General features: G+C 45.0%; 1 protein-coding gene across 3 annotated transcripts in view; it reads right to left on the bottom strand.

The window, feature by feature from the left end:
- Positions 1-13,275, bottom strand: part of SH3GL1 (SH3 domain containing GRB2 like 1, endophilin A2) — a 78,453-nt gene that overhangs the window by 30,645 nt on the left and 34,533 nt on the right. The window lies entirely within an intron of this gene.

Raw genomic sequence — 13,275 nt, 5'->3', positions numbered from 1 at the left:
CATGGCTTCCTCCAGGACCTCGGGAAAATGAGCTACCACTTGGAGGGAGGCCAAGGGTTGCGAGAACTAGCAGATCTGGAACGAAGGCTGCGGAAAAACACAGTTGCTCAACTGCCTTACCTCTCAGGGAGCAAGACAGGAAAAACCAGGGTTGAGATTGGCACCCCATAATTTCAGCAACCTCCTATTGCCAATATTTGCTCCGGATTCTACTTATAGTGGGTGGGGGTGTGTGTGTTTTGCTTATAATGGCTATGAGCATTCGGCAGCAGCTACCATCTTTATTTATTATGTTTTTATTCTGCCGGTATTACTTTAGACGTGATTTCCGAGTGGTGAAATACTTAATATTCCTTCCTCTTTCTATTTTCCCCACAACAACCCTGTGAGGTTAGGGGGTTGGGCTGAGAGAGAGGGACTGGCCCAAAGTCACCCAGCTGGCTTTCATGTCTAAGGCGGGACTAGAACTCACCGTCTCCTGGTGATTGGCCCAAAGTCACCCAACTAGCTTTCATCTCTAAGGCGGGACTAGAACTCACCGTCTCCTGGTGATTGGCCCAAAGTCACCAAACTGGCTTTCATCCATAAGACAGAACTAGAACTCACCGTCTCCTGGTGATTGGCCCAAAGTCACCCAGCCAGCTTTCATTCGTAAGACAGAACTAGAACTCACCGTCTCCTGGTGATTGGCCCAAAGTCACCCAACTAGCTTTCATGCCTCAGGAGGGACTAGAACTCACCGTCTCCTGGTGATTGGCCCAAAGTCACCCAACTAGCTTTCATCCATAAGACAGAACTAGAACTCACCGTCTCCTGGTGATTGGCCCAAAGTCACCCAACTAGCTTTCATGCCTAAGGTGGGACTAGAACTCATCGTCTCCTGGTGATTGGCCCAAAGTTGGCTGGGAAGATCGCAAATGCAGATCACATTACTCCAGGAGAGTGAAATACCTGCCAGTTGCTAAGTGTCTGAATTTTAATCGCGTGACCATAAGGATGTTTCAACCGTTGTAAGTGTGAAAAGCACTTGAGGTTTAAAAGTGAAAGTCACTTTTTTGAGTGCTTTGAACAGTGACTAAAATGAATGGTTATAAGTTGAAGACTAGCTACATACCCCGAAAATACAACCTACCCTGAAAGTAAGTCCTAGCTTGATTTTTAACGTGTTAGCTCAATATAAGCCCTATCCACAAAATAAACCCTAATTAAGGTCGCACCCACTTCAGAGTGGAAGGGTAAAATTTAAGCTAGGGTGGGGATTGTGGGGGGTGGAGCTGCCCTACTACTTACCTTTGGACAGGTGTAGCCAGGCCTTGCACACCCTGATACCTGCATTGCCAGCCCATTTCTTCTGCAGCCGGCAAGGCTGGCAAGGCTTTCCTGAAGGCCTCTGGAGCTGATAACAAAGCTCTGGATCGATCCAAAACTCTGTTATTGGCTGCAGAAGCTTTCAGGAAAGCCTTGCTGGCTGCAGAAGAAGAAATTCCTGAAGGTCTCTGACCACAAAAAGGAGGCTGGAGGCAACGCGCGCAAGTGAGGTTATTCAGTGGATGACGTCCCCCCAAAATAAGACCTGGTGCCTTTTGTGGTGGCAAAAAACATACATAAGACAGGGTCTTATTTTTGGAAAAACACAGGTGCAAAATAGAAAGACCCCCATGAGCTCCACCCAAATTATTTCAAGACAGCAATGCAACGGAGCCGCGCAGATCCTCTTTTCCCCAAAACTAACCAGGTTTGTTTGGAATGTGGGTAATGCCTCCTCTTTGCCCCATTTCCCGCCCGTCTCCAGTTCATCCAATTTGGGGGGAAAAAAAACTCCCCCCCCCCTCAAAAAAGGATTTTTTCCCACTCAACAGATGAAAAGTCAGCAAAACGAAGTGGAGAGTATATATAAATCATAGATATTTTTTTTTTTCTTCTTCTTCTTCATCAAGGGGTTTGATCAGAAAAAGTGGAGACGATCGCACATTGGCGCAAACAATGGCACAGCCACCGCAGAAAGAAAAGAAAAGAAAAGAAAAGAAAAGAAAAGAAAGAAAGAAAGAAAGAAAGAAAGAAAGAAAGAAAGAAAGAAAGAAAGAAAGAAAGAAAGAAAGAGTTTCCTAGCAACACCCCAGCAACTTGGAAGGGTTTTTTGCAGGTCCATTTTTGTTGGGCTTCTTGGCAACGACCCCGCTAAGACTTTGGACGAGGCAAAGCGCTATTTCATTCCCGTAGCAACTGCAAAAAAAAAGACTTCGTTGGGAAATTAAGGATTTTTTGGGGGTGCAAAACTCAAGCGGCCAGTTTTGATGGAGAAGGCAGTAACCTTTGCTATGTCGACGGGGGGGAAAAAGGGGGGATTTGGGTCTGATTTGTCCAACGTTTTCTATACGGATGTCACAAAGCCACATTTGCCCTGGGCCAAATAGACTGTACAGGGAGCCCTCGACGTAGGACCACAACAGTCTATTTTTGTTTCAAGGATGTTGTAATTTTGAACGGTCACCTATCTAACAAAATGAAATTCAACGGAGAGAAAAGTAAAAGTCCTACACTTAGGCAAGAAAAACCCAAAGGACGCATATAGGCTGGGTGAAACCAGGCTCAATAGCAGGAACTGTGAGAAGGGTGCATTAACAGAGGGGTACAATCGCGATCAAGGGAGGTACTGATACCACTCTATAAAGCCTTAGTAAGGCCACATCCAGTTTATTATTAACGCGCTATGATGCTAAAGAGTTCTACTCCCCCTCCTCACCTGAAAAGAAATCTCTTCCAAATGCAAAACATAAGCAGAGGAGAGGAGGTTCAGTTTTACTTTCACAGCAGCACCAAGCAGCTTTAGTACAGAACAGTTGAGCTAAGCCACGCCCAGGCTCCTTGCTGTCTCCTTCTTGCTCACACAGCAAATACTGCTTCAGTTTCCAAACAGCCCTCAACTCTCTCACACACTGACAGGACGCTTGGCAGATGAATACCGATGGATGCTGGTAGGCAGAGGCAGAATTCCACCACCACCACCCTTATTTTCCTCCCCAAAAACTAAGCCCAACCCCAGAGTTTCGGGATATCCAGCTAGTTGAAAAGACATTGCAATTTTCAGATGGTTTTCCCAGCAAGCCAAGACAGCTGAGTCTCTGGCTCTGAGATTTTAGGGATTAAAGGCCAAATCTCTTCCCCACAGCTTACATCCTTTCCGTTTCCTTCCCTCCTTCCTGTCAACAAGAGACAATTTCAGAAAGTGATGAGTGTGCACTCTGATGGCACACGGGGAAGGAGACGTTGTTGTCTCTTATCCAAAACAGGACGTGTGAAAATGCAGAGCATCGCACAGCGGGCTCGGTTTCTAGGAAGAAAAAAAACGAATGAGTCATTCTGTCTTTTTAAAGCAGCTTTTTTAACGCCGCTTGTAGAGCCAGACAATTTTATCAGTTTATTGTTGGAGCGACAGCTGGAAGGTAGAACGGCACCCGAGGAAGTGACTTGCGACCGGTTCTCACACTTTCGAACGTAGCAGCAGCCCAGGCAATCATGTCATCCAAATCCAGATTTTTGGAAATGGGTATGTATTTATGATGGTGAGTTCTAGTGCCGCCGTAGGCATGGAAACCGTAGGCTGGGTGACTTTGGGCCAATTATCAAGGAGCCTGGGAGTTCTAGTCCCGCCTTAGACATGAAAGCCAGCTGGGTGACTTTGGGCCAATCACCAGGAGACGTTGAGTTGTAGTCCCACCTTAGGCATGAAAGACAGTAGGGTAACTTTGGTCCAATCATCAAAGAGATGGTGAGTTCTAGTGCCGCCTTAGGCACAAAAGCTGGCTGGGTGAACTTTGGGTCAATCACCAGGAGATGGTGAGTTCTAGTCCTGCCTTAAGACATGAAAGCCAGCTGGGTGAACTTTGGGTCAATCACCAGGAGACTGGGAGTTCTAGTCCCGCCTTAGGCATGAAAGCTGGTAGAGTAACTTTGGTCCAATCTTCAAAGAGATGGGGAGTTCTAGTCCTGCCTTAGGCACGAAAGCTGGCTGGGTGACTTTGGTCCAATTACCAGGAGACAGTGAATTCTAGTCCTGCCTTAGGCACAAAAGCTGGCTGGGTAACTTTGGGTCAATCACCAGGAGATTGGGAGTTCTAGTCCTGCCTTAAGACCTGAAAGCCAGCTGGGTGAACTTTGGGTCAATCACCAGGAGACGGTGAGTTCTAGTCCCGCCTTAGGCATGAAAGACAGTAGGGTAACTTTGGTCCAATCATCAAAGAGATGGGGAGTTCTAGTCCCGCCTTAGGTACGAAAGCTGGCTGGGTGAACTTTGGGTCAATCACCAGGAGACTGGGAGTTCTAGTCCTGCCTTAGGCATGAAAGCTGGTAGAGTAACTTTGGTCCAATCATCAAGGAGACGGTGAATTCTAGTCCCGCCTTAGGCACGAAAGCTGGCTGGGTGACTTTTATCCAATCACCAGAAGACAGTGAGTTCTAGTCCCGCGTTAGGCATTAAAGACGGTGGTGACTTTGGGCCAGTCCTTCTACCTCAGCCCAACCGACCTCACAGGGTTGTTGTTGTGGGGAAAACAGAAGCAGGAAGGAGCATTGGGGTGTTCGGTGCCTTGAGTTACTTATAAACAGTAATACAAGCAGGATAAAAATATAATAAATAAATAAGTGGATGGAGACTTCCTTTTGTCCTCAAGCAAACTAACATTCTTATGTCCTCATTTCTAGACTCTTAAGATCATGAGAAGGCTTGTTGGATCTGATTGAATCTTTTCAGTTGCCCCTGCCCCGACCACTCCACTACTATCCAGCAAATCCTCAACTTATAACAGTACATTTAGTGACTGTTCAAAGGTATAACACCAAGGAGAAAAATGACCTTTTCACACTTGAGTTGGAAGGGACCTTGGAGGTCATCTAGTCCAACCCGCAACTTGCAACCGTTTGTAGCATCCTCACGGTCACGCAATCAAAAATTCAAAACCTTGGCAACGGGTTCATATTTATGACCAGCAAAGTCAATGGGGAAGCCGGATTCACTTTAAGACCTGGGGTTATTAACTTAATGACAGCAGAGATTCACTTAGCAACCGCGGTAAGCAAGGCTGTTAAAATGAGGCAAGACTCACTGAACAAGTGTCTCGCTCAGCAACAGTGGGGATGCTATAAACGGTCTCAAGTTGCGGGTTGGACTAGATGACCTTGTAGGTCCCTTCCAACTCTGTCAATCTGTCAGTGGGCCGTTAAGTTGAGGCCTGCCTGCACTTCTGAAGATATGGGGGGGGGGGAGGAAGGTTGAATTCACAAAGGTTAAGCTAAATCTTGATTATTGTGTTATGAAACCTCGGCCGATGAGGATAGCTTAGGGTGCGAACTAATCCAGGTTTGGATTAACTTGGATCAAATCCAGGCAGCTGAGGTTACCTGTTTGCGCAAACACCGACGTGGCGAGAATCCCTTTTTAAAGCCCTCATTTCCAATTTCGCAGGAGAAACCTCGATGGCACAGGTAGTCCAAGATGGCCGCTTCAAGAACCCGTGGACTACAACTCCCAGAATTCCTCAGTCAGCCATTATGCGGCCTGCCACTGACCGATTTATTTCCCCCCACCTGTTTTGAAACAGCCCTTAAGCAAGCACAATGGGTTATAAAGCGAAGACCACAGTTGTTAAGCGAACTCAATGGACCTTTCTTTGTGGGAAATTGGAATTAAATACCAGAGGTTGGGTTTTTTTTTTGGGGGGGGGAGGGGGGGGTCTTAAATCGAGGTCACATGACTGTGAGCCAATGCAAATAGCCATAAATAGACTGAAGCAAATCTGGCTGAGGAATTCTGGGAGTTGAAGTCCACAAGTCTTAAAGCTGCCAAGATTGGAGACCCCTGGACTGAAGGGTAAGGGGAGGGAGGAAACCGGCCGTCGTAACTTTGAATCCGGTCGTAACTAGTCTTAGGGGAGGCTGGTTGTGACTTCGAAGCATAAGCAATGGGTTGCAAGTCAAGGGCCACTTTATTTTATAGTGGGTTGGTTTGGAAAGGCTGGTTGGGAGGTAGGAAAAACGTCATTTCACGGTTCATCTGAGAAGGGTGGCAAATAGGTGTATAAATTAATAAATGTGTAAATGTATGCATGTATAAACAAATAAACAAATAAAATCAACAAACAAATAAAGTGGGAGGGAGGGAGGAGTTTTGATTCCTTGTTTTTGGGGATCTAACCTCATTATGTTTTAGGTGTGGGTATACAGTGACAATTATCTAGAAGAAGATTTGAGGCCTCCTCTCTGTTTTTAATTATGTATTATTTATTAAATGGATTTATTTGGCTGCCCAACTCACATGTGGTAAACTTGAGAGGCATACAGAAGAAAGAAAGAAAGAAAGAAAGAAAGAAAGAAAGAAAGAAAGGAAGGAAGGAAGGAAGGAAGGAAGGAAGGAAGGAAGGAAGGAAGGAAGGAAGGAAGGAAGGAAGGGGAAAGGGGGAGGGAGGGGGAAGAAAGAAAGGGGAAGGGAGGGAGGGAAGAAGGAAGGAAGGAGAAAGAAAGTGGGGAAAGAGGAAAGGAAGGAAGGAAAGAAAGAAAAAGACAAAAGGAGGGAGGAAGAAAGAAAGAGCGAGAGAAGAAGGAAGGAGAAAGGAGGGAGGGAGGAAATAAAGGAAGGAAGAAGGAAGAAAAAGAGAGAGAAGAAAGTAAAGGAGAAAAAAGGAAGGAAAGAAGGAAGGAAGGAAGAGGTAGAATGCAATGTTTGACACAAAATGGCTGATAGATAGATAGATAGATAGATAGATAGATAGATAGATAGATAGATAGATAGATATAAATAGTCAGTCAGTCAGTAACAGGTAGAGATGCAATCATCCGGCCCTCTTCACAGGGAATGTAATTCCAATCAAGCCAGCATTGTGAACAGAAGCCACGATCCCCTTGCTTCCTCGGAGCAAGGATTATACACGGGTTATGAAAGCATCCGCCCTAGATCGGTAACTGAGTCAACAACAGCAGATGTAATACCCACACAACAATTAGTTGTGGTCGACAGACTGAGGCGCATATGTGGACACAGCCGATGTCTATACAACAACAACTTAGCCAACCGTGACTCGTTTGACAGATAAGCTGATCCAGGTTTCAAATATGTTGCCCAAACCTGGTTTCCCTATTGACCAATGTACTAGATAAATTCTGTAAAAATAAAAAACCAAAACACCCCCCCAAAACCAGGGCTTCTTTCTCAAAAGCACAATATTTTTTTTCCGCAGAAAATGCAGGAAGGTGACATTTTCTTTTCTTTTTTAAAAAAAAATATTTTTTAATTTTAATTATGAGAATACAAAACAATACATCCAACTTAGCCTTGCTATACATATATACATTTAACTTCATTTATAATCCCCTTATTTGATACATTATTAATTAATCTAATCATAACAACTAATGTTTTGACCTTGTCTTCTGCTGTATAACCACTGATAAAATTTACTCCATGTTTTTTATTATTTAGACTCCTTTGTCTTTTAATTCTAAAATTAACAGAATAGAACAGAAAATATGGAATGGAATGGAATAGAAAATATAGAATAGAATAGAATAGAATAGAATAGAATAGAATAGAATAGAATCAGGAGTGGGATTCTGCCAGTTCGCACCTATTCGCTAGAACCGGTTGTTAACAAACTAAGCAGTTTGGAGAACCGGTTATTAGAAGGAATTACTGGCCTAATCCTGTAAGGAAGGCAGGAAGGAAACATTCTGGTGTTGCTTACAGAAATTGCCTCTCTGTTAATCTTTATTACATTCTCGGCAGGACTAGACTTCCTGTCTCTGAAACTTCTCTGGAGTTTTTTCCCCCTCCTTTGCTGGTATGTTGCTTGTGTGGAGTGACCATTCAAAGTTACAACGGCACTGAAAAAAGCGACTTAGGACCCTTTTTCACACTTACAACTGTTGCAGCATCCCCACAGTCATGAGAGGCCAGGCAAGGAGATGCATGCCTCGATGTGAGTGAAGTTGAGTTGGCCACGCCCAGCCAATAACATGACCTCGAAGCCACACCTACCCGGTCACATGACCACCAAGCCATGCCCACCAACTAAGCCACACCCACAGAACCAGTTGTTAAAAAATTTGAATCCCACCCCTGAATAGAATTCTTTATTGGCCAAGTGTGATTGGACACACAAGGAATTTGTCTTGGTGCAAATGCTCTCAGTATATATATATAAAAGAAAAGATACATTTGTCAAGAATCATAAGCTATGACACTTAATAGTCATAGGGTACAATCTGATTCTAAACATGCCATAATTTTTCTTATTATTTCTGTTTCTGGAGGTATGATTTCATTCTTCCAGGATTGTTGCATATATTATTCTAGCTGCCATGTGACATTTTCTTGAGAATGGAGCGCTCTGAAAAATTTCCATGCCACGTCGTCACCGGATTTACAAATTTCTTTTTTTCCTTTTTGTAAAGTAAATTTTTTATTAAATACGTATTCAAATATTATACACAAGGGCAACCTTTCTGGCACTTGTCTGTGCCATACATACTATAATGTCAAACAAATAAAACCTTCCACTCATCATGCAATGCTAAATTTGTTCTATTAACTTACGCGTTTCTTAAAAATGCCAGAGCTTTTTAAAAGACAAGGCACCCAAGATCAGGGCTAGGATTGGTGCATCTGCAAAACCGTGTCGTGGCCAAACAGCCGGTTCCTGGCTGTAGCAGCATTTCCTCAAGTGTTGCAATGTGACCCCACTGGGGACGGCCAAAAGGAAAGTTTTGCAGCCTGCAAATAAAAAAAATTTATTTGCAAGCCACGGGGACGTTTGCAAAATGTATTCCGGGAGTGGGTTTTTTTTGTAGTTCGGAAAAGAAAAATATCTTCGCGTCTTTTACTAGAAGCGATACGGATGGTGCGCAAACTGTGCTTGCTTAGCGTTTCAGAAAACTTATGGGAGGGGGGGCTCTGCAGCTGGACCCTTTGAAGGGCAGGCGAGAGAGACCGGTGGAATCCAGAAATAGGGCTTTTTGTGAAACAGTTTTTAGCCAATGTCAGATTCCTTCCTTCCTCCCTGCCTTTCTTTCCTCTTTCCTTTTCTTCCTTCCTTCCTTCCTCCATGCCTGCCTTCCTTTCCCCTTTCCTTCCTTCTTTTTTCTTTCCTTCCTTCATTCTCACCCTCCCTCCATTATTTCTCCTTCCTTCCTTCCCTCCTCCCTCCATTATTTCTCCTTCCTTCCTTCCCTCCTCCCTCCCATCCTTTCCTTCCTTCTTTCCTGCCTGCCTTCCTCCCGCCCTGCGTTTCTTTCCTCTTTCCTTCCCTTCCTTCCTTTTTTCCTCTTTCTTTCCTTCCTTCATTCTAACCTCCCTCCATTCTTTCTCCTTCCTTCCTTCCCTCCTCCCTCCCATCCTTTCCTTCCTTCTTTCCTGCCTGCCTTCCTCCCACCCTGCCTTTCTTTCCTCTTTCCTTCCCTTCCTTCCCTTTTCCTTTCTTTCCTTCCTTCATTCTAACCTCGCTCCATTCTTTCTCCTTCCTTCCTTCTTTCCTCCCTCTCTTTCTTCCTCCCTCCCTCCCATCCTTTACTTCTTTCCTTCCTGCCTTCCTCCCATCCTTTTCTCCCTTCTTCCCTCCCATCCTTTCTTTCTTTCCTGCCTGCCTGCCTTCCTCCCTCCCTCCCTCCCATTCTCCCTCCCTCCAATCCTTTCCTTCCTTTCTTCCTACCTGCCTGGCTGTTTTCTTTCCTCCCATGCTTTCGTTCGTTCGTTCCTTCCCTCCCTCCCTCCTTGCCATCCATCCATCCATCCATCTTGTTCTCCTTTTCCACCAGCTAGATAAAGCTGTTGATTCACTGCAGATAGTCCTCAACTTCATTTAGTGACCATCTGAAGTTACACCAGCACTGGGGAAAAAAAAAGTGAATTAGGGCCCCTTTTTTCACACTTAAGGACCGCTGCAGCCTCCCCGCGGTCACATGATCAAAATCCAGACGCTTTGCAACCCTACCTTTGCAGGGACATTGTGACAGTGCAAAAAAACGGAAGGAGGGACCATTAAGTGTCTGCTTCTTTGAGCTCTCGAACGTAGGATGGAAGTCGAGCAAATAAATAACTCCCACCCTGGTGTTTCTTAACCACATTTTCCTGATTTCAGCAAAAAATAAAATAAAAAAATGGCCCCACCCAACCCTGACACTGGAAAGAAGCCGGCCAATTTCCAATCTGGGAAGGATTCAGGATGCAGTTTTGCAGACTCAGTAAAAAGACTGGCCTGTTTTTTTTTGCCACTTCACTGAAAAGCCCGTTAGGAAAAAAAAAAAAAAAACGTTTAACCAAGTTTCCATCCACTGTTTTCTTGTCCTGCCTTCAGATGCTTTGGAGCAGTGGTTGCCAACCAGTTGGCTGAGGACCGCTGGTGGTCTGCAAGGAAATTTTGGCGGTCCATACAGAAATGTCACCCCCCAAAGCATCCCGCAATTAATCCGGGCTGTGCAGGAACACAAGGGTTGCGTTGCTTGCATTGTGAACAACATGAGGTAGTGAGGGGAGTGGGGGGAACTTGCCCCACTCGCCCCACACACCTGGCCTGGCCACCGGGCTGCTTCTTTCCGCTTCTTCCTTCTTCTGCTTTCGGCTGCACGCAAGGAAAGCAGCAGAAGTCTTTCTTTCTCTCCCCCAAACTCGGCCAGAAATGAGTCTTTGGGACCCTGCAAGGCCTCTCGCTCTAAGAGGTTGCACCGATGCGACAAAGCTCACAAAGACTCGTTTCTGGCGGAGTTTGGGGGTAGAGAAAGAAAGACTTCTGCGGCTTCTGCTGCTTTCCTTGCATGAAGCCAAAAGTCTCTCTCTCTCCCTGAGAACGGAGCAGCAATTTATTTGGGATCCTGCAATCCCAAATAAGGAATGTTCGATCGGTAGGAAAACGGGGAATTTTCCTGCAGACTTTTTTGGGGGGATTTTCCCAGGGTCTCTGGTCCGCGGGATTTAAAATTATGAGTTTGGTGGTCCCTGAGGTCCAAAAGGTTGGCGACCCCTGCTTTGGAGAATCGGTCGACTTCTCTGTGTGGTTGCCCATCAAGTACTGGAGAGAGTGCTAATCCCCTGTTGATACAACCTAGGATTGTGTCGGCTTTTTTGGCTGCTAGCGCACACACGCTGGCTCCTATTTATGATTTGGACGAGGGGACAGATGGGGAACTCAATCAAACTCAATCAAATCTGCAGACGACACTTAACTGGCAGGAAAAGCCAACCGTCCGGAAGGTAGGCTTAAGATACAGAAGGTATCTTGGAGTCCTAGTGGACAATAACTTCAATATAAGTCAGCAATATGCTGCAGCTCTCCAAAAAAGCCAACACAGTTCTAGGCTTCATAAACGGAGCGAGAGAATCAAGATCCCCTGAAGTGTCGATACCGCTTTGTAAGGCCTTGGTAAGGCCACACTTGGAATATTTGCATTTAGTTTGAGTCACCACGATGTAAAAGTGATGTTGAGACTCTAGAACAGGGGTGTCCAACCTTGGCAACTTTAAGACTTGTGGACTTCAACTCCCAGAATTCCTTAGCCAGCAAAGAACAGGGGTGTCCAACCTTGGCAACTTTAAGACTTGTGGACTTCAACTCCCAGAATTCCTCAGCCAGCAAAGAATAGGGATGTCCAACCTTGGCAACTTTAAGACTTGTGGACTTCAACTCCCAGAATTCCTCAGCCAGCAAAGAACAGGGGTGTCCAACCTTGGCAACTTTAAGACTTGTGGACTTCAACTCCCAGAATTCCTCAGCCAGCAAAGAACAGGGGTGTCCAACCTTGGAAACTTTAAGACTTGTGGACTTCAACTCCCAGAATTCCTCAGCCAGCAAAGAACAGGGGTGTCCAACCGTGGCAACTTTAAGACTTGTGGAATTCAACTCCCAGAATTCCTCAGCCAGCTTTTCTGGCTGAGGAATTCTGGGAGTTGAAGTCCACAAGTCTTAAAGTTGCCAAGGTTGGACACCCCTGCTCTAGAAAGAGTGCAGAGAAGACCAACAAAGAGGATTAGGGGACTGGAGGACTACGGGAGACATGATAGCAGTCTTCCAGTATCTCAGGGGCTGCCACAAAGAAGAGGTGGGGTCAAGCTATTCTCCAAAGTACCAGAAGGCAGGACAAGAAGTAATGGGTGGAAACTAATCAAGCAGAGAAGCGACTCAGAACTAAGGAGAAATTTCCCAATAGTGAGGACAATTAACCAGTGGAACTACTTGCCTCCAGAAGTTGTGGGAGCGTCATCACTGGAGGTTTTCAAGAAGAGACTGGATAACCATTTGTCTGAAGTGGTGTAGGGCTTCCTGCCTAAGCAGGGGGTTGGACTAGAAGACCTCCAAGGTCCCTTCCAACGCTGTTATTCCAAGTTTTAAGTATTTAAGTGATTGTCAGGTAGGACTCCAAGATCTCTCTTGCAGTGACTGCTATTGTTAAGTTAATCGCACGGTTGTAAAGTGGATCTGACTAAAGTGAATGATAGGCCCTATCCAATGACATGAAATTTGATGTGGAGAAAAGCAAGCATGCAAACAAAATTTCATTTTAATGTACGCCGATTAGTGTACATTCAAAGTGTAGATAACTTAGAATAAAGTTATTCTAAGTTCAACAGTAGAGACCTTCCAATTTCTAGGTTCTATCATATCACAAGACCTAAAATGGACACCTAACATCAAAAAAGCACCACAAACAATGTTCTTTCTTTCTGCACCAACTCAGGAAGCTCAAACTGCCCAAGGAGCTGCTGATCCAGTTCTACAGAGGAATGATGGAGTCTGTTATCTGCACCCCTATAACCGTCTGGTTTGGTTCTGCAACCCAACAGGACAGACACAGACTTCAGAGGGTAATTAGGACTGCAGAAAAAAACAGTTGCTACCAACCTGCCTTCCATGGAGGATCTGTATACTGCACGAGTCAAAAAAAGGGCTGTGAAAATATCTACAGACCCCTCACATCCCGGACATAAACTGTTTCAACTCCTTCCCTCAAAACGAGGCTATAGAGCCCTGCACACCAGAACAACTAGGCACAAGGACAGTTTTTTTTCTCAAATGCCATCACTCTGCTAAACAAATAATTCCCTCAACACTGTCCAACTATTTATAAAGTCTGCAATACTGTCACTATTAACCTTCTCATCACTCCTTATCGCCCATCCCCTCCCACTTGTGACTGTAACCCTGTTGTTTGTATCTTAACGATTTATATTGACTGTTTCCTAGTATGATTTGATTGCTCATTTGTACCCTATGACTATTATTAAGTGTTGGACCTTAA

The sequence above is a fragment of the Pseudonaja textilis genome, chromosome 1 (assembly GCF_049901715.1).
Source record: "Pseudonaja textilis isolate UNSWEBS1 chromosome 1, rPseTex1.2, whole genome shotgun sequence".
NCBI lineage: Eukaryota > Metazoa > Chordata > Lepidosauria > Squamata > Elapidae > Pseudonaja > Pseudonaja textilis.
This window is presented reverse-complemented; position numbering and strand designations above follow the sequence as displayed.